This window comes from Xiphophorus hellerii, chromosome 13 (genome assembly GCF_003331165.1).
Source record: "Xiphophorus hellerii strain 12219 chromosome 13, Xiphophorus_hellerii-4.1, whole genome shotgun sequence".
NCBI classification, from domain to species: domain Eukaryota; kingdom Metazoa; phylum Chordata; class Actinopteri; order Cyprinodontiformes; family Poeciliidae; genus Xiphophorus; species Xiphophorus hellerii.
The window spans coordinates 5,314,801-5,336,484 of NC_045684.1; the positions used below are offsets into that span (position 1 = coordinate 5,314,801).

The following is a 21,684-nucleotide window of genomic DNA, read 5'->3' on the forward strand; positions in this document are numbered from 1 at the left end:
AACAGATGTTTTACATCCCTTGAATATAAAGTACTTGAATCTTGACTTTTCAGTGTAATCTGAACTGAAAGTACATATTTATCTGATTAGGTTCAGGGGTGAAATGTTTATTTAGATCATAAAGTACGTAGGTGCACCCACATGCATATGGCCGTTATGAGATTTTCACGGTACCATAAAATTGAGTATAAATATCACAATTTTCCTTTGTCATAACATTAGATTAAATATATGATGTCCGGTGGACATTCATTTGCCATTTTATTTTTGAAGATTGCAATTCTTAGAACGCTTGCAAATAATCCACATTTACATCACTCTTTTTTTTTTGGAATCATGATGTACCATTTGCTCTCTATGAGCTTTTAATAAGTTCTGGATAAAATGTGGACATCAAGCCCAGTCAGAGTCCACCAAACTGTCAGGATATATTATTGGCATAAAGAACGTGAATGCAATTGCACCTTGCATTTGATACCAAACATTGCACCAAATAGTTGACCATTAAAAGTTTCAATGTTGCCTTAAAAACATTAAAAAATGGACACAACATACAGTAATTGTTTCCATTCCAAGCGAAACATAATTAAACAAATGTACTGCTGCTGCTTGTCATTATTTTTGAAAAATCTGTTAAATTCCCAAGTACCATAAATTTTTAGCAATCAGTAGTGCAAGTAAATGCTCAGATAAATGAATATAATCACTTGTTACTGCATGTGAAGCTTGCAAGTTGCGCATTCAAATAATAGTTTTGTTTCTATAATTACTACATGAATGTTCTTAAATTCAAGAATATTTTTTTTCTTAAATTGTTAGTAGAATGTCCTTACGAATTGGTATGGTCGTGTGCTATTAATTAAATGGATGATTTAATTGTCCATTTGATTGGCAAAAGAAACAATCAGAACTAATTAGCCGTTAACCTTTCAAAACTAAATTAATTTGTCAATTTAAAAAAAAACAGTTGCCTTGAAATTATTTGAACATGTAATAAAATAGTGTTTAAGGGTAAAAGGTTGAAAAAATTGATCATTGTGCAGGATTCAAACACAGGTTCAAAGCTGACAGGATCATGTTGAAAGCTAATTCAAAGAAAAATAACGGTGAATAGCCGGCCTGGGAACAACATAATTTAAAAAAGAGCCACAGAAACAACAAAAAAATAAATCAAATTCAAAAGTACTTTATTGATTCCAAAAGGGAAGAAATGGAGAGTAATCCTTTGCTAATGTAAAGCATTTTTCGATTGTTTACAAAAAAAAGTCTAGCAAAATTCTGATACAAGCCAGACTGAACCACCCCAACAGTAGTACATTTTAAGCTTATATGCTTTGCAGATACCACAATCATAAATGAAAAGCAGCTTCTATGTTTTATGATATTTCCCAAAAGGTGTCCTTTGTTGACTGGGTGAATGTGTTTTACTCCTAAGCTATTTTTGTCATTTGATTTTCTTAAATACTGGTTTGGTTAGCATAGCATTCCAGAGGAGGGACAAAACAGAACAAATGACAAAGAGCAATGTGATAACATTTAACTTGATATGACATGTTATTGGCACAGTTTGCTCCATAGACAACAGCTGATCTTTATCTGAATCAGAGTATCCATTTCTTGGAGCACTAGCAAACATTCCTGATCAGAAGATCTGAACTCATTGCGGGCTTGAAGTTCCTGTTATGTTTGGAAATCCCCAGAATGTCAAAAGTGTATGGCTGTTAAGCCACAAACTTTTAAGAAGTTTTGTCTCAGTTCCCTAGGATTTGGGACAATATTAGTCAGCAGCAGAAGTTTTTGTCACATTGTTTGTAATGCTGAGGCTATTACGGCGTCATATAAAACGACCGAAGAGGAAAAGCTGTAAAGTTTGCAAGCATGTGCATTGTTACTGGAAATATTCAGATTTTACATTGTTTTGGAAGCTTGCCAGTTTTCTATTTGCAGAAACAAACAAACCAGTATGGGTTCACCTTAAGCTTAATGAACCAATAGTTTTTCTGTGGGTTGGTTGTTGGTGTTGGTGTCATCTGGATGCTTTCCCCTAATACTTTCAGGTTAGGGCTATACAATAAAAACATTTTTTTAAAAAGCATGTAGTTGTGATACTATTACTGAATCTTGCAATGGCAATATTGTCAAGTTTTGTCAGGTTTGCTTTACTGTGTAATTCCTGACTTGAAAGGGATAGTCTCTATGATGAAACTTTTGACTGGATTTGACTCAAAGAGCCTTCAGTTTAGCTGATCCATCTTTATTTTTGTATGATGGTCACCATAGTGATTTAGCCTTTCAGCCACATCGTTGAAAAACCTCAAAAGAAACAGAAATACATATTACTTATTTAAATTAACAAAATAAATGCATTGTGAAATAATCAAACCAATTTTCATGCCTATAATTTAACCGGTTATATTTTGGAGTATAACCAGTTATACTCCTAAATATAATAAATAGCCAACATTTCATAGTAAAATTCAACACCAAGAAATAAATTAGCATATTTATCAACATTTTGTTAAATATATTTTCATAGTCAAACATTCTGACCAACATTTATTTATTTTTCTTTTTTTAGTCTAATTTTTTTCACTTTCTATTTTAACCAATAAACACCAAGTGTATTTATTTACTTTTTTTAACTTACTAGCTTGATTTCAATAAGATTAAAACTATTAGATACAACAATCAGTCAGAGTCCATGTGCTGCTCCAATGAGATTCAGGAAATGAGCAACAGCATTATGAGGCTTACCGGCTGTCCGTCAGTTTGTAGAAGACTTTTGCACAGTTCTGAATTTACATGTGCTACCAGCACTGTTTGCTTCTCATGCTGTGGCACTTTTAGGTCAATCACACCAAAAGTACCTGCACTCTCTGATTGCTAGGAGATTGAGTCCACCTGGTTCTCATCACTACCAAACAGAGAAGCTGCAGAAAGGTGCAGCAGAGGGGAGTGGCAGAGGGGATTGGCTACCTGGCAGTTCGCATTTTGCATTTTGTTACTGGAAATATTCAGATTTTACGTCATTTTGGAAGCGTGCCAGTTTTCTATTTGTAGAAACAAACAAACCAGTATGGGTGCACCTTAATGAACCATTAGTTTTTCTGTGGGTTTGTTGTTAGTGCTAGTGTCATCTGGATGCTGTCCCTTAATACTTTCAAGTTAGGGCTATACAATTTTAAAAAAAGCATGTAGTTGTGATACTATTACTGAATCTTGCAATGGCAATTCTGTTTAACAAACACCTGACTTTAACTTCTCAGCCTTCTATTATATCTTTGGCATGCTAAATTTGCAATCATGGTCCTTGAAATGAAATATTCCACCAAATATCACTTTCAAGAAGTTAATCTTGATGTTATATTACACACAGTCATAGAGATAGAAACGTTATGCTTTACCAGCTTATTATCATAGAATCCACCATGAAATTTACCATTGAACCAAAAATTAAATAAAGCTGAAGCAGAACTAGGCCTTTTAACATGACAAATACCAAAAACTCACCAATAAGTTCATCAAGAACGTTCTAAACATTAAACATTTAAATACCTGGGCTCAGTCAAAGACCAGATTAAAGGGCGACTGTGACACAGTGGGAAGAGTATTTGTCTTGCAATCCAAATGTTGTGGTTCAAATCCAGATTCCTCCTGTCGCATGTTGATGTGCCCCTGGGCAAGGTATTTGACTGCAAGTTGAATTGCGCTTGCATAGATGATAAGTGTGACGTTGTAAATGTGGCTTTAATGGCTGTGATGATGAGAAAATGCTTTATAAATTCATTCATATCAATTCATATCTTGAGCTCATTGGGATGCTGTGGCATGACTTGAAATGTGCTGTACATGCAAGAAATCCCTCAATAATCTGACAGCCCGTGAGGAGTGGGGCAAACCTTCCTCAGACTGATGTCTGAGAGAGGAAGATGGCATCAAGAAGCCTTTCACCAAAATGTTATTTCAGCCAAAACCTGTTTGGGGTCTCGCTGTTCTCTTTTAGGGATTTATGTGTGCACATTTGTTAATAAACAACAGAGGTGTTCTAAAAGGCTTAGTTATCTGTTTATGATTTATAGATTTAAAAATCTGGGAATTTGCAGTGTTTCAGCTTCGATGCACCATAAATCTGGAATGAACTTCCAGAAAACTCCAAAACAGTTGAAACACTGAGTTCCTTTAAGTAAAGGCTAAAACCTCGCCTGTTTAGAGTTGCTTTTGAATGTTGACCAACATATATAATTTGTATTGATGATTTTGATGATGGCCCTTGACAAAATGTAATATTAGTTACTGGCTTCTTAATTGGTAACCGTATGTTGTTTTTATGATTTTTTTTGTGTGTGTTTTTTATGTTGTAAAGGACTTTGAACTACCTTGTTGCTCAAATGTACAAATAAACGTGATAGATTAACTGACAGATTGGCCTATCAGATGCGATCAAGGAAAACTTGTCAAATTCCGATCTCTAACTGATTACCACAACTCTCGGGGAATGTTGTTTTATGGGATTCACAACTGCAATCTCCCATGTCTCTTGTCTGTTATTGCAAACCAAAATCCCATCTCTAATTGACCTGATTGATTAAATTCAGGTTTGGACAAGTAAAAAGAAGATGGGCAGATAGTGAGACGCCCCCTCACTGCTGCCACTAAAGGAGAAAACCCACAAAGCTAATTAAACAGTGCAGACTGGTTCATTTGCATGTTTTTGTAAGCATTAATTAAGATATGCAAAATATCCAGATGAGCAACACAGTATATCTAAGCAGCTTGCCAGAGCCCAGGTACAGGCAGCAAAATTGATTGAGGCCACGTCCTCCGCCGTCCCATCAATCTTGAGGCTGCCTGCGTCAGAGCAGCAGGGAGTGCAGCACGCGCAGGAATTTGTCTCTTTGACTTTGACACTTACATATGAATATATTTCATGTAGTGACACAGAGCAGACGCAGCTGAACCTCGCGTATGATGCAAGCAGACTGCAACACCTACATTGCATAGCACAACATGGATGAACGTGAGAGGATTATGTATGTACAGTGGTAAGGAGGTGTGACTCATGTACAGTAGATTCGTTCTCTTTGATTCTCTGTTGTACAGAGAGGAGAATTCGACCCAAAAAGAATGAAGGCTTGGAACACACTGCATAAGATGTCAAAACAATCTTCAGCATCAGTCCAGATAAATCAGACTTGCTGTTGCTGTATATTGCTGTAATTAAAACTTCATTTCTAATGCCTTCATTAGTTATAAATAAAGAAAAGCAAGATGTGTCCTACTAACATGGAAACACCTTGCCTACTTAGATAAACACATCTTAGTAGGCAAGATGGACAAAGCAAGCTTTTGGGTATTTTATTAATGCACTTATCGGTCAGCTAGCAAGAAAAAACGGCCAATTTTTTTTATACAGCCCCTTCCTTCCTTGGTGGTTATTTTTTACTTAACACAGAAAAGTTCCAGTTTTAGGTCTTTTTAAAACACCAAAAAATGTTTTCAAGGCACTTAATTTTTATGAAAATAAATTAAGACAAAGTTTACACAAGTGAGTTGATATGTTTTTACAAGAGCTACACAGTATGTTACAAATCTATTGGTATTCCAACATCAATTAAAATGCACCAACACAAAAGTTAGTATAAAGTTAAGAGTTATGCAGGAATCCCCTCCTGTTCATCGCTCTGTATTTGTGGATTCACCTATCCCCGAATCTGTGATTACTGATCTATAAGAAGCCTTATCTGCCTATTCCAATTTAGGCCGATATTAATTTTTTGTCTGAAATGTTGCTAAATATAGCAATAAAGTAATCGAGTTGGTAACAGTGGGGTGACTATTAACTGCAGACTTGACCTGGTGGGCAGGTCTGACAGTCAAACCTTTCTCACAGCAGAGCAAAAGAGTTGCCAAGGTATGTCAGATTGGTGGATAAGATCAGCTTCACATGTAAGAATCGGCTGATTACTGATCTCCCAAAATGAAGGAAATCAGAGCCGATTTATCACTGCTTCCCTGTTGTTTACTCTTCTTCTGAAAGTATTCCTGCTATGTTAATTAGATTTTTTTTGTCAACTGAGCCACCTTGTGTTTAGGAGAGTAAATACAGCCCATCAGCCTATTTAAGCTACAGCTTGCTTGCAGTGTGGCTAATTTTTGCTTTGCTGAAATTAAGCGTCTTTAATGACAGCTGTTCAGTAAATCAAGACAGGCAAATCCATCAAAGCAGCAGAGCAGCTGTCAGAGGGGAGAAAAAAATACAACACAGGATAAACCCCCCAAAAAATCTCAATGTGAGGAAGGTGCTTCATAATTTAAACACAAATGCAGTGGATGCAGAAGATCATACTACATCCAAGGATACACAGTGAGGAAATGCACTTAGATCACTTCTCTTCCCCGCTGCATCTTCAGTAGGAGAATATAGGCTAAAAATCTGTTGGAAAGCTTCAATTTACGGTACAACGTCAGGAGCCAGTCTGGGCAGAACACATTGTTGTATGCCCTGGTGTGTTTTTAGGTTTAATGCATTCTGGCAATTGAGCACTGGAGCTGGTGACAATAAAATCCCTGAGCAGGAACAAGTGGGTATTGGACAACTAAATGGTGTTTAAGTAATTTGGCTTGTATTGTACTTTTTTTTTTTTCACTACACTGCTTCAACACGTCTTTAAACAAAACAAAGCAAGAATCTTTGTTTTTGTCACTAACTGATGAATAAAATTTAGGTAAAACCCATCTAAATGTCTTGGTCATTAAACACTAAACTGCCTTACCTTTCTTTTTGATTGCATTTAACAGCCTTTCACGCCTTCTCTAATACTCTAGCACTGATCACCTTTGATCCCCACAAGTGCTGTTAGAGTACCATGGAGAAAAACAGAGGCGAACTGGTTAGGATCAGGCCTGGTGATGGATGGGGGATGAGGTCAATCCTGAGGGGGGATCCAGACTCTGGAAAAGACCTGTTGTTCTCTCTCACCGCCTGTCTCTCCCTGAGAGTTTCTCCCTGCTGCGCTGCAGTCCTCTGATGATCTCATCTGCTCACGCACCGAGCTTTAGAAACCCATACACACACACACACACACACACACAAACGCACACCACATCCTGAGGAAAATACTGCTGGTGATTCCCTCTTAAAGGAGCTTCATAATGTTTAGATGTTAATCACTGGAATGAGGATGGCTGCGAAAAAAGAAATCACTCCTCAAGATGAGGGTCAACTGCTATTGTTTTTTGCTTAATAAACCCTCAGTTTAGTTAATCTCTGCTTTGTATCTTAATGTTTTCGGAATGCATGTTTTGCTCTACTGTATTTATTTTTGGTCTAGATTGGAAGTAAATTGTGCTCCAGGGACTTTCTTTTTTTTCATACTGTGCAATGTGGCGTTCGTTTAAGGTTTATTTTGCCATTTAAAAAAAAGAAAATAAACATATTTTTCTTGTTCAGAGGCTGTTGCTCCATCCGTATTTTAATCATACCCAACTGATCTGAATTTAATCATGAATGGAATGTGAGATTTTATGATTCATAAATGATTTTCTGTTGGAATTAAAATGCAATTCAATCACGGTTGGATCACACTGAACAAATTTGCTGCTGAAATAAGTTTGTTCATGCAGTGGGCCCAGGCTGTTACCGCTTATGAAAACGTGACTGCCGTTTCCACTTTCATTCTGAGGCTCAAACGAAAGCCAGAAAGGGAGATTGCTTAGTAGTCTGACCAAACTGGATGTCACACTGTTGTGCCTCACTTATACCGTGTGAAATTTGGTTGAGTTGGAGATTGATGTTTTTGGAAGAGTTCGGTAACATCACTGCCATCAACTTATTGCTGTAGTGGTTTTTTTCCTCTGGTTTTTGGAATTTTTTTCAACACCTTGCCTGTTGAGTCATAGGGATACAGAAATTGATGAAATATTGATGGTTTTTTTTCTCAGAATTTGAAATATTTATCACACATTATTTTTTGTATTTTCTAGGCTCAGTTAAATTAAGTTAATTTATATAGTTCTATTTCTAAGCAGAAGCTTGCCATTCCTATCTAAATATATATAATTCAGTTTGTTCAAAACTGAATTCTAGATATTTAAAATGAATCCATACAAATTATCCAGTTATATATAGTCCAGTTCGGTCCAAATTCTGTTGATCAGAATTGGCATCAGGTTACCCACAATATCTAACGAATAACGAGACTATTTTTATTGAGTCAGTAACTATGCAGCAAGACCTTGCAAGAGCAATTACTTGGAGAGGGTGGAGAAGAAGCTCTCCTTTTTATGGTACCTTCTTAGGAATACTTCATATGGAAATGTTTCAAAAAAGACACAGCTAAACACCAAAGTAATGGACCATGAGTTCTTGACAAGTTAACGGCAGCAATACCTCCATCAATTGTTCTGTTCAATATATAAAGAAGCCACAACAAAACATAGAAGTAATAAGGTAGGTTTAAAATAAATAGACGGAAAAGACAAACAAATATAAGTACTGGGAAGCAATATTTCCATCAATGGCTCCATCTAGGAAAGAGGGACAACTAAACAGTCACTACACCAGCTGTATTTTCTATGGGCAAGAAATACAAAGAGTACGCGTAGTTAATGGCAGTTTTAGCTCCATCATTGGTTTTAGCCAAGAAACGGATACAACTGAACACAGAAATTCAGAAAACACAATGAGCAATGCTTCAAGTACTTAAAAGTATAATAGGACCCTAGCCAATGGTTCCAGGAAGAACACTTGGACACTTTAAAGATGCATGACAATATATGCAGATGACGGAACGATGTGTTATCTTTTTTTTTTTCCTACAAAAAAGATATAGAAATCAGCTTTTAACATCTCAAAACTATGAAAGCAAAAGCTTTCAATTTTACTGTTCTCAATGTTTACCTGTTGTCTCACTTAGATGAGCAATTAATCAAGTTTTAACTAGTTGGTCTTAAATGACAATTAGTTTTGATGAGAGACCCACAAATCACCCTTTAGACAAGCTCACAGCTGTTTGAATAACCTCGTTGAAATTCTAATTTTCTTGCTTTTGTCCCTGCTGTCTTTCAATCTCTCCTGTTGTTGACCATCCATCTCTCCCTCCCTTTTGCACCACTTTTAACATACATGTGGATTCGAAAGTGATTGACCGTTAATGGCAACTGGAAAAAAAAGTGGTTCAGTTCCTGCTGCTGCAGAATAGCTTCTTGAAAGCAAGGAATCCAGCAATCGCACACAAGCTGACAGGGCTGATTGGCGCCGCGGCTCTGAATACGCGCTCGAGCAGGACCCGTTCCTGCCGCTGTTTGTGTTATATTAGGCTTAAGAGGAACCATTGGTGGCCAATCTGTGTGCCTCTGTGGAAATTTTGCATAAAGTTAAAACTTTTTGAAGTCGCACAGGTGGATGTCTTATTACTTCGCACTCTTAACACAATGCTCCACAAATAAAAAAACATTTCAAGAAAGTTTGACTTCAGTGTGTATTCATGGTGCGCTAGTTTAGTGGTTGCTTAAAATAAACCAAATGCAGGTCTGTTTTTTTTGTTGTTGTTTTTTTATTTTATTTTAATTTTTTATTTTTTTGTTGGTTAGATGTTGAAGAACTACTGTCTGTACCTTTTTTTTTTTAGATTCTTTTGTAAGGTTAAGAAGAAGCAGGTTCTTGTGGCAAAACCTTTATCAGTTGTGTTTTCAGGGTCCGTACACAGTATTGTAAAGCATAGGATATAATTTAAATATTTTCCAGATCTGGACAAGCATGCGGGTCTTTTTGCATGGAGTTTGCAGGTTTTCCCTGTGCATGTGTGGTACTCCGGCTTCCTCCCATAGTCCAAAAACATGACTGTTAGGTTAATTGGTTTTTCTAAATTCTCCCTAGGTGTGAGTGTGTGTGTGCATGGTTGTTTGTCCTGTCTTTGACCTGTCCAGGGTGCACCCCGACTCTCGCCCGGAACGTTAGCTGGAGATAGGCACCGCACCCCTCCCGACCCCACTACGGACAAGGGTATTAGAAAATGGCTGGGTGGATGGAGTATAAGCATCAGTTAATATTCAGGCACAAAACACCAATTTTGAGAAAAACAACCTTTTAAATTAGATAGCAAAAAATTTTAAAAGTTGAATTGACTCAGCTATTTTTAATACCTTGTAAAAGATTTTTCTGAACATACTCAAGTTTCATGCAAACCTTGTAGCTGAGATGAAATGCCAACATGATGAACCACAGAGGGATGGAACTGGAAAGAAAAGTAACCTTCAGAACACCAATAAATAAGATCAGACCAGATAACTGAACTCGTGCAGTCTTAAGGTTTTGACTTCTGTCCACTGACTTCTACATTTTGTTTTTCTCTCTTGTCTTCTTCACCTGTTCTCCATTTCTTTCTCCATTACTTCTCTGTTTTGGCTCATGCTGCTATGGCAACTGCTGCTTTCTTTTTGTCATCTAAGTTGTAGGGCAGTTTTTAAGGTCCACCCTGAGATGAAACCACTCGTTTCATTCACACGTACTATCACAGGATTACAAACACCCACCATCACCTGCACTTCACCGTGTTCTCAATGCATCGCTATTCTGACACACACTTCAGTTTTACTGATGGTCTGATTGTTGCTCACCATTCTTTGATTGAAATTTTTTTATTTCACAGCTTTTATGTTTGTTTTTTTTGTTGTTGTTATTTTACTTGCAGAGACCAGAGAAGTATATCCCAAGTGCTGCTGGTTTAACTGACATTTAATAAGAGGACCGACGAAAAGAGAGGAAGAGAAGGACAGACCGTGTTTGGAGGAGGAGGTGGAAGCTTAAATCGGAGACCCGGCCACTCTGGTGAAGCCCCTCCCCTTAGAGGAAGTGCAGTGAGTACCAACATTTTGTCTCTTTTCAAACGGCCCACTCGCTTACTTGATAGCTAATCTATTGATAGTGTTTGTTATCGAAGCTAAGATTTCATGATTACCAATCTACAGATGTGTGCATGTATTATGTGACAACATTGGGAAAGCAGCAGGAATCAAATGTAAATTCAGATGTTGGATGAAGTCTAGATGCAACCCTTTTAAAAGCTTGCATTCGTACACATTATCCCAACTTAATCACATGGATAATGTCAGAAGAAACTTAATGAATGAACGTGTATATACAACGTTGTATCTGCATTACTTGGTTTTGCCACGTGGCTTTTTTGTGAAACTTTTTTTTGTTTTTGTTTTTTCCTATGAAAGTTGAGCTATTTCTTGATTACTTAAACTGAAAATATACTTTTCATTCTTTCAGTATTATAAGTTTTCTTGTCCTTGTGTGGTTATAAAGGCCACACTCTATGAGGCTGATTATTTTTCTAATTTTCAAAATGTAAAAATGTAATTTTTTTCTGCTCATTAACAACTGACATGCACTTCTGTTGCACTGTAGATATTTGAATTGTTCTTGGAGACTGACTAATAGTTATAACTCAACACCTACATTTAAAGTAAATAAACCTACAAAATCTATTTTAAAGTTATTTTCAATCAGTTGCAAATCATCATTTTCAGTTTTCATCTCAGTAATGGATCTCATTGTATCACATTGTGTGGTATTCAGATGAGCCTAAATGGGCTAAACTAGACAGATGCCTACTGAATTAAGATTTGCAGCTCATGTATCTTTATTTTGTGTTATTGTTGGCAGTGTATCGAGATACACAACGTATTTGCACAGACAAAGGATTCCCAAGACTACTGTTTAATTTTCCAAAAGTGAGGTCAGTGTGTTGTTTAAATAGTGACGGTCATGTTTGCAAGTCTCAACATGGCCACATCTGGGATCATGGATGCCACAAACTGACACATGTCGACTCAACAACAACAAACAGGTGGTATGAAACCACTGATCCATTCTGCAGAGAAACTGAGTTCTTGTTTTTTTAAAGCCAGTTCAACTATCATTCTGTTTTTAAAAAAGACCAAATCATACTGGTTGGATGACTTTACTGTTTAACATGTTGCAGAGTACAACAAGTGAATGATGTTGGCTAACAGAATGAGGTGGGATGTTTAACTGACTGAAAGGAGTGGCAGTTTTTGACATGGATGATGTGGCTACCCACCGGGGCACCCTGGACGGGGTGGCAACAACACACCTAAAGACAACAACAAAAAAGGCCAATTGAGGTTTATGAACCATTTATTGTTTGTGCAAACCCAGAAAAGGCATTTTTGATTTGAAAGATGTATGCTTTCATGCAAAGTCCTGTAATTTTACAGTAACATAATTTTTTCCTGGATTCAAAACTGTTACTTGTAACAAATAGCTGCTTGCTTTTATGGGTTTTTTTATCATTGATATTTTTAGTTGATAATTAGAATACAATTAACACAAATGGGTGTGCATGTTATATTCTTTAGGATGAAAAGAGACCTCTATGAAAAATAATCATTATTGGTTGATAACATCCTGATCAGTGCAGTTTTATAAAAAGTTAGAAATTTGACTTAAGCATGTAATAATAAGAATAAAAAAAGCTTTTTGAAATTTTTACTTATTGCTAGTTATTTTTAATAACTAATGTACTGAAATAAAATTAATTTTTTTTTGCCATGTCCTCTAAATCTCCCGAACTTAAAGTAACCTTCTTCCAACCGGATGGAGGAAAGAGTGTAAAGGTTGTTGTTTTCAAAGGTGACATTTCCGTACAGGTTGCTGAACTTTAGTAGAGTAGTGAGTAAATGACATTTCGTCGGTCACCATTTGACAGCAGGAATGGATTAGTTTAATGGGGACCTCACTGGAGGTAAAAACGAGGACATGTAACTGTTGTCTCTCAAAGAGATTGTTGGATTGTTGCTGTTGCTGTAACCACTTAGTGGAAATTTTGCCATCTGAGCATATTGCTTGTTGCAATACTGGGAGCTCTTTTTGCATTTATTATTCTGTTGAAAACCTACTATTTTATCTGTGTGAACTACTCAAGATTAATTCTTATGTGGAGCATAATGACAGTGTTAAAACATACAGCTGCCTTTGATAGAAGTCTCCGGGGAGATGATTGCATTGCTGTAGTATAAGAGTGCGTTCTCCAACTGATGACTGTGTTGTGCTTGTGACTCAAAAGAGGCTTTCAGTTCCTCAAAAGCGCTAGTAAACAGATACACAGTGATGAAAAATGACAGACATGACTTTCGGCGACGCACCTGCACCGTTTTAGTCTTCATTTATTATTCCAGCACTTACATGAAGCACTAAAGAGCATGCTTGCTTTTTCTTAAAAATGCAAAGAATACATCTCATCAGGCTGAACATTAATTTATTTAAAGTGAGAATTATTCTTAAAAATAGTATTTATCTTGTATTAAAAGTGAAAGATATTCAGTTTAGTTTGTTAATTTAGTCACATTTTAAATACATAATTTTTTTTTTTGCATTTCTGATAAGAGGTTGTTATGTGTGAAGAATTATTCACACGTTTGCTCCAACATTTTATTTTTAAATGCCCCCCAAAATGTTTTATGTGTATGAATAGGATTTTTATCTACTGTCTAGTGTTAACTATCTGCTTTAACATAATCAAACAACTTGACCTGTGAAATAGTTTTTCCAACTTCGCAGCAAAGTCAATAAGCACTTGAACATGTTGAAGATTTTTACTTTATACTTGTAAAGTAAAAATAAGAAAATAGTTAGAGCCACATTAATGGGTCAATGCCCCATTGTGTGTTTAATTAATTTCTTTACAACTCTAAAATTACTGCAGGAACTTAAATATTAAGAATGCTTGATACTATGTACCATTTTTGATACTGCATAGCCATTTCTTGGAAGAAATTGGCTCTTTCTAGTTAAGCAAATAAATATACATATATATAATTTTAACTGCTTTCTGGCTGTAGTTGGCATGGTAGCAGAATTTAAACCTTACTGCAGCAGAGGACCCAAGTGTCTGTTACTGCAACACATCTGCCAGAAAAAGCCAACAATTTGAGGCAATGTGAATGGGTCAGTTTGTATTGAATTTAAAAAGATTGAGTATATTTGAATAATTCATTATTCAATTTTATTGCAACATTGATCATTTTGACAACCCTAATCGGGATACAAACTCACCACCTGTGTACAGTAAGGTTACTGTCCTGCATGTCTTGCATTGATCCACTTGTTTAACCACTTTTAGACATTGTAGAAGCTCCTCAAAGTCACATCAGACCTGAGTGAAAAGGATAAATAATATATTTATTTTTTTAATATAGCATAGCAAACAAAAAGCGTGCAATCACAAGTCCTTTATTCTTGTTGACGTTGGACTGCAGTACTTCAACAATGGCCAGTTTAAATGAAGGCTACATTGGACACTTTTACAGCTTGCTTTTCATCTTTCTTTGAAGGTAGGAGTAAAAGCAGATCAGTTCATAAACTATCAATCCTGAACTCAGCCGTTTTTGCATAGATGTTGGCTTTGAATGGCAGACATTCAAACACCATCCAAGTACAAGACAAAAACCTCTTTTGTAAAACAAAAACAAAACAGCAGGTCTGGTCTCTAACAGGAGGATGAAAAGCAACAGTGGCCACATTTTAAATGAAAGCGTGATGACTGTTAAAGCAAGTTGGAGTCAATCCCAGTGATGTGTTCAGAGTCCCGATCTGCAGCAGTAGGAATGAGTCAGTCAGGGGAGATTCTGATGAGACAAGAGATAAGCTCCAGATCCTCAGCAATGTCAGGGTGGAGAAAAAAGGAGGAGGAAATATTCAAATGTACTGTTTAAATATATATTTTCATACATAGTCACTTAATAATATTTCAATCTGTAGGAACAGGGAGTTGTTTTGCTTGAAAGAACCCATTTTTGACCTGCTTCTACAGAAATCATCAGAGTAACACAGCAGTATCACATTTCTGGGTTCGCTTTGTCCCTTCGGTGTCCTTTAGAGATTTGGAAAGTAGCACCTGAAGACTTAAAGAGTAGATTTTGGCACATTTTAAAGCTTTACCCTTAAGATGTATTTATTTGTTTGGAGTCTATTCCTCCCTCTAGATCCTTGTAGTGTTTACTTTGCCTCTCCCCTTGCTACTCAGCTTTAATTTGTTGAATATAAGAAACCTTAAAAAAAAAAAAAAAAAGATTTGGAAATCTTGCCTTTTAAAGGCAGTGGAAAAGAAGAAAAATAAAAGCAAATAGAGGGTGAGTTCTGATGAGGGGTAAGGAATAATACCTGGATGGCTGAAGGCTTTTTCGGATGAGTACCTTTTCCCACTAAGAGTGGCTCAGAGGAAAAAGTCAGAGGGTCACTTTGAAAGACATGACATTTAATTTCCAAAATTCAAAACTCTTCCCCTCTTTTCTGCAGAGTGGCCTTCTGGTGTTAAAATGTGAGAAAGAGTTGGTTTTTAGAAGAGGAGGAAGAGGGAAGGACACATTAAAGTGCAAAGTGTCGAATGATCTGGCAGCAGAGAGCACAAATGAGTAGAATGAAAGAAGAGGAGAGATGTGATCCTTGAGGAAAATAAAAGAGCAAAAGAGAAGTGACACGTACTTCAAACTGGAAGTGAAGTCAGACTCAGGATGGCTTTAGGAAAGAGGAGAATCTGAGATGGATTTTCAGTCAGAAGTATACGAGCGGTTTCTCCCTTCTGCAGGAACAGCACGTTCTGTTCAGCAGGTTTAAACATGGCAGCGTCCGCAGCCTCTAGTGCCCCCGCGGCACTCAACTTAACTTTGTTGTCCGTGCTTCTAGACAGGCTGGCTGCTGCACAACATGGTTGTGTAATTTGGGAAGGCACACATTTTGGGAAACTTTTCAACAAACCTTGTTGAGGCTCTGTTGCTTGAGATAAAAGTTCAGTCGCCACATCTGGAGCCGGCATGGAGGTCCTTGTGGGTCTTAGATTTGTGCAGTGTGTCATACTCATGAAATGATCAGTTTTACATAGTAAAAACTTCAGGATGATGATTATTGTGAAGAAAACATTCTAAGTTCAGATTATCAAAGCGAATATTTTCCTTCCCATGTTCATGATTTAAATTATTTATCCATCAAGACAGGTTTGCATCTGAATATATGACGGACTTTTTCTTTTAAATGTAAATTTCTCAAAATTGTTTAGACATGCAGGGTTCTTCACACGGGTTTACATCCTCCTCCATATTTTTGGCATAACCGGATAAAGATGTCTAATAAACGTTGGAGCTGGAGTATTGCTCATGCTAGTACATTTCAAAGTCAAAGACCCCTCGATAAGAATGCATCCCAGACTCATTTCTGTGCTACACAGTCAACATGGCGATACAACAAAGCTACAGACCCCCAAATCTTACAGATCTCCTCTAAGAAGAAGGGAGATTTATTTGCTGCATAGTTTTAGGGTAAAAAGTGCTTCCTCAATTGAAAAGGGTTAGAGTTACAAGGCTTGTCTGAGTAATAACACTATTCTTTGTTTTTGATACAGAACAAATGTGAATACATCGAGAGGGCAGAAAATAAGTTTCTGTGATTCTGAGATGTTTATAACATTATTTTCTGATCACTATTTGGAACTAGTACCGGTAATCGTTTCCTAATAGATATTGATTTGATTAGCCACAAAACCAGATCTAAAAATCTAAGTGCTTAAACTACTATGATGATTACCATCTAATTTTTGCATTTGTAAACTAGCACCACCACAAAGTACAGCTGGGACCGATGGGAATATTTTGCTTGCATTCGGCCTTTGGTGTTCCAACTGAAAGAGCAAGATTGCCATCCCCACAGGCGTGCTGCTAACATGACTGAAAACCCCAAGATGGTGAAACGAAGGGGCAGCCCATCAATTAACTTGTCAGATTCAAAGCCACTAAAGTCACTTGTTTTTAACACGCAGTGAAACACCAAGGGTTGGCGGAAGTGGATCCAGACCAAACACCAAAACACATGACATTTTGTAACTGCAGAGCCACTAAAAATATCAGTGAGCACTGAAAGGTCTTCTGAGATTAAACATAAGTTCCTGAGCCCCTAATCAACAATTCCTGCATCTGAATGTTCCAGCTGACCAGCAGAATGAATCATAATCAGTAGTCTTTGGGTTTATCCGTGCAGAAAACCGAGCCAACTGAAGCCAACATTTACCATCGCTTGGCTGCCATCCAGTTCTTTCTTTTTGAGCTCCTTCCTAAGCTGCAGCCAGCACGAAGACCATTGCCAGCCCTGCTGGGTGCTCAGAAAGGTTTGTTTGCTTAGCTGAATAGGCTCTCTGAAGCTCAAGCGATGGAGCTCTGTGCTAATACTGCAAGGGTGATGGATGGAGTTTGCACTCAGGTCATCTGGGCAAAGAATATTTGCATTGAAGGTGTTATGAAGCATCTCTCCTGAAGAATCTACCAAATGGCACAATGTTTGGGCTGCAAAAACAGCTCTGCACCTGATACTTTGTGATTTTTTATTAGTTGTTTTTTTTATTTTTTTTTTATTCAGAGTTTGACTCTGTTGCTTTTATGCTAAGTTACATTTCCCAAGTGTCATTAATAAGTATCAGAATTGTCAACATTATATACAGTTAATCCCGGACTGGAAATCACACTCTTTTTCATAATTCGGTTGTTCCCACAACTTAGTCAGTTGCGACTTCTTTGTATTTTTTTTTTGCTCTGCATGACGCATTGTTTTCACTGATGCGTTATATATTTATACAGGCTAGTGGATATGAACCAAGAATTAAACATTACTATTTGCAGCCATGAGAAAAGCTAATCGTAGGCTGAAAGCTAGATGGCCAGAACTGCAGGAACAAATCCACAGACGATCTGTGCTACTTTGTAAGATTGTCTTACCATACCGCATCTAGATAACAATTTCTGTCTGTTGGTGCCACCTTTTGAAACTGGAACACCTATCGAGGCATGTGAACTGTTCAGTTACATCTCCATGCTCTGGTAGTGACTAAGGAGATGAATATAAATGACATTAGAGGGAGACCTCTTGGTGTTACCGTTTCTTGCAATGCAACCACCTCTCTATCATGATGGATTTACACTGCATGCGTCTCCGCTCCACTGCACTCTTTGCTGATGGAGCAAAGACATTCCAGACCACCCTGATTTAGAGGGCAGATCTTGTTGCGTTGGAAACCTCCAGCAGACTTCCAAGCCAAAGTCAACAGTTTTTGTGAGTTTGCTGAAAAGCAATTAAATAATATATCGTTTGACAATTTCTAAATACGTATAGTCCGGAAAATATAATACTATGTTAGAGCCAAATTCAACCAGTCATATTCATAGATGCAAACATGTGAGTATGTTTGCTCACATGTATTTATACTCACTTGTCCCATGTGGACCTATTGGTGTCTTTAATAAAGCTGATGATGATGGTAACTTGCAGTTAAGTGCCTTGCCCAGGTGCCCATCAATGTATGAAAGAGAAGGAAACAAGAATCAAACCAACAGCTTTCAAGTTCCAGGGCTTCTCTTTTTAATACACAGTCGCATTGTGATTGATGATCACTTTAATTATGCCCTGAATCAAAACCGTACATCACATTTTTTATTTCACTAACAGGAGATCTAAATGTATGAAAACATTGAAAACACTGCTGCATTTTTGGTATTAAGTGTAGAAAACAAAGGCTGCACAATTAACGCTGTGCCCTAATGCTGTGTCACTGTCTGATCATGATGTTGTTCGTCGAACCGCCATCTGTTGCCTTCAGATGTTGCGCTCTTGTTTGAAAATCTGAGTGCTAGGCCCCGCTTCAGGGAGCGATCGAGAATCCCAGTCAATTTTTGGGACTGGGAGGAGTGGTGCAGCGCTGGTGGGATCTCCACAACCACTGCTGGAGGTATGTGCTACGTGGGAGAGAATGACTCACCCCTAAAAATCCACACACACCTGTGGAGGAGGTGTGAGTGGGCAGGCAATGTGGCCAGGCAGATTGTTGTTCGCCTTTTTCTCTGAGTTGATGTGTGAAACGTTGACCTTGCTGCCGCTGCTGAACTGGGCCATCGAAACTCCGTTCTTTAAATCTTTTCTCTTTATTTTTTTGTGTGTGTATCTGTGGGTTTTCCTAAATAACACCTGTACAGAAGACTTTTCATATTCTGGCTGCAGCAGGAGAATTTTTTTTCTTTTTGACATTTTACTTATTGATGTGATGATTTTGAGAGGTTTCAGCTCCTCCACTATGGGTGCTGCACGTTCTGTCTTTAATTTTAACATTGTATGTTTTTTTACTTTCGTTTTTTTCCTTGTCTCCTTGTTAGAGGAGACTTGTGTGTTCACTTGAGAACATTTCTCAGTTCAGAAATTATTTATTTTTTCTCGGATCAGTTTTAAGTTCATTTCAACTAAGGAAACTGTAAAAATAAGCATTTTTAAAAAACGTATAAACTTATTGACTTTAATCAGAAAATTACAACACATGAATATAGTTTGATATAAACCATTCCACAGCAGGTCAGGTCATTGTCCTACCAAAGTTGAACATCTGTCCTAGGCTCAGGTCTTTTTCAGCTTCTAACGGGTTTTATTTTAGGATCTATATTTAGATTCCTATTTTTAAAGCAATAGTTAATCAGCTGAAATAATTAATGTGGATGTAAAGTGGCCATGAAGATATTGGGATGCTAAATTAAGATATGACCACATTTTTATTTTAAAAAATCGACTCTAAATACAAAGTCAATTTTACTGATCTTGTAAAAAGTGCAACTAAAAGACAAATGCTTTTAGTTACACTTTTTATTTAAATTATTAAGGTAATTAAATAAAAAGTGTGACAGTATATAGTCACAGAATACACAAAAAAGAAATCAGTATGCGGCACATGTTTGTTTTTTTTAAAAAAAGACCTTCCATTGTGGCTCTGCTTTCATCTTCAGATTTGATGGAAAGTTAAGCGCCATTCCAGTTTCTTGACTTTTGAACACAGGTTTCCTTCCTGGATCACCCTGAATTTTACTCGATTAATCACTCCTTCTACTTTGGCTATCCTGTCTTAACCTGCTGGAAGGAAAATGTCCCCACAGCATAATGCTGCCACCACCATGTTTCAAGGTGGCAATGTCTTTTTCAGAGTGATGTGTAACTGAAAAGTTACATTCTGACTCCATCTGAGCAGAACCCCTTCTTCTAACTATTTTTGCGTAGCTCAAATACAGGAAGAAAAGCTTCGCTACAGAACAAGGAAGAATAAAATTACATAGTGTTTTTAAATGTAATGAAGATGAGAACATGTAAGAAAATCCAATAGTTTTCACATTTTTCTGCATGGTCTACTTTCTCCTACACGCTTTTGATTTAAGTTGGTCATTTAGCATCTCGGAGAACTTGCCATCTGTGTATTTAGGTTGCGTTGGTGTCCTGAGCTTCTTCCTGTGATCATAGATCATGATGTTAAGATCAGGCCTCTGTGGGGGTCAGACCATCTGTTGCTAAACTCTTTGTAGTCGTTGAAGATGTAGCTCTTTGATTCTTCAGGGTGTCATCTTCCTGCCCTAGAATAAATCTGAAAGCAAACCGATCTTTTTGAGAATGACCGCATAGCACAAGATATAGTATAAACAGAAGCTTAATTGAAGTTTCTTTTTTCGTTTTTTTTTTAGCTCTCTAGATGTTTTAAGTAATAAAATATAAGGAGTTCAGGATTTAAACTGCATGAAGATGTTCTTTCCATCCAGACCCCCCCTAATACGTCCAGCTGCAGCAGCGGCGGCTCAGTAACTCTGGAGTTTATTCAGCACCATATAATTGAGGCCATGATGAAGTCAAGTGTTTTTTAGAGTAATGAGTGCAGTCTGGAAAGGTAGATCTGCCTCACAGCTTCTCTCAAATCATCCATCCATGCACACACCCATCCATCCGCAACACATTTGTTCAATTTAGTTAAGTGCCACTCAAGACATATTCCTTAAAAACAAAGATAAAAACTAATCTCCAAGGAGTTCTTTTTCCTGCTTTTTTTTAAGGCTGGATGTGTCTGTAACGTACAAATTTACAACACTTTTAAAGACACAAGGAATAAAAGATTTTTTCAAAATAGTTACTAATCCAATTATAGCCAGAGGAAATGTGTTTGGGGTGTTAAGAATGAAGAAGAGAAATGAGAGAAGAAAGCACTAAAATGAGCCAAATTTACTAATATTCAGCAAATCAATCCATTATGGGATGAGCTGTTTCTGAGTGAAACTTTCGCAACAATTCGAAATAATGTTCAATTATTTCCAGATTGAGCAGACGATGAAGAGAAATTCTCAAGAACCCGGGTTTGGTTGGAGAAATTAGAAAATCCAGTGAAGCGATAAATAATTTTATTTTCTGGACGGTTTTGAAAAAGTCTCCAAAAACTTTTTCAAGTTCAATACATTTTTCCCCAACAAAAAGACCGCTTAGTTTATTATTATTTTTCCCCTCCTGGAGTTTGAGAGATATTCAAAAAGCCTGAAGAACCGGGTGAAAAGATGCAATGAGAATCAAGGATGCTTCATTGTGAAGTCTTACTCACACTGGAATTTGATATTTAGAATGACTTACTTTTTTATTCTCCTTGACATTGACCAGTTCAATTTTAAAACCACTTTTCGAAAGGTGCAGTAATAATTCACTTGAGTGCTGATTCATCTAATGAAGTATCTGGTTTTTCTTAATCAAAAAAAAGACTTTTAAAGGTAGATTTTTTTCTTATTATTTGTACTTTAGGAACATGTAATGCTGTTCATGTCATTCAAAAGACC

General features: G+C 37.0%; 1 protein-coding gene across 1 annotated transcript in view; it reads left to right on the forward strand.

Annotated features, from left to right (window-relative positions):
* The window catches only part of LOC116730759 (zinc fingers and homeoboxes protein 2-like), a 148,754-nt gene that overhangs the window by 35,998 nt on the left and 91,072 nt on the right, over nt 1–21,684 (forward strand). Inside the window, exon 2 of the mRNA XM_032580226.1 lies at nt 10,692–10,857. The gene's annotated coding sequence lies outside the window, so the exon portion shown is untranslated. The remainder of the gene's footprint in view (nt 1–10,691; nt 10,858–21,684) is intronic.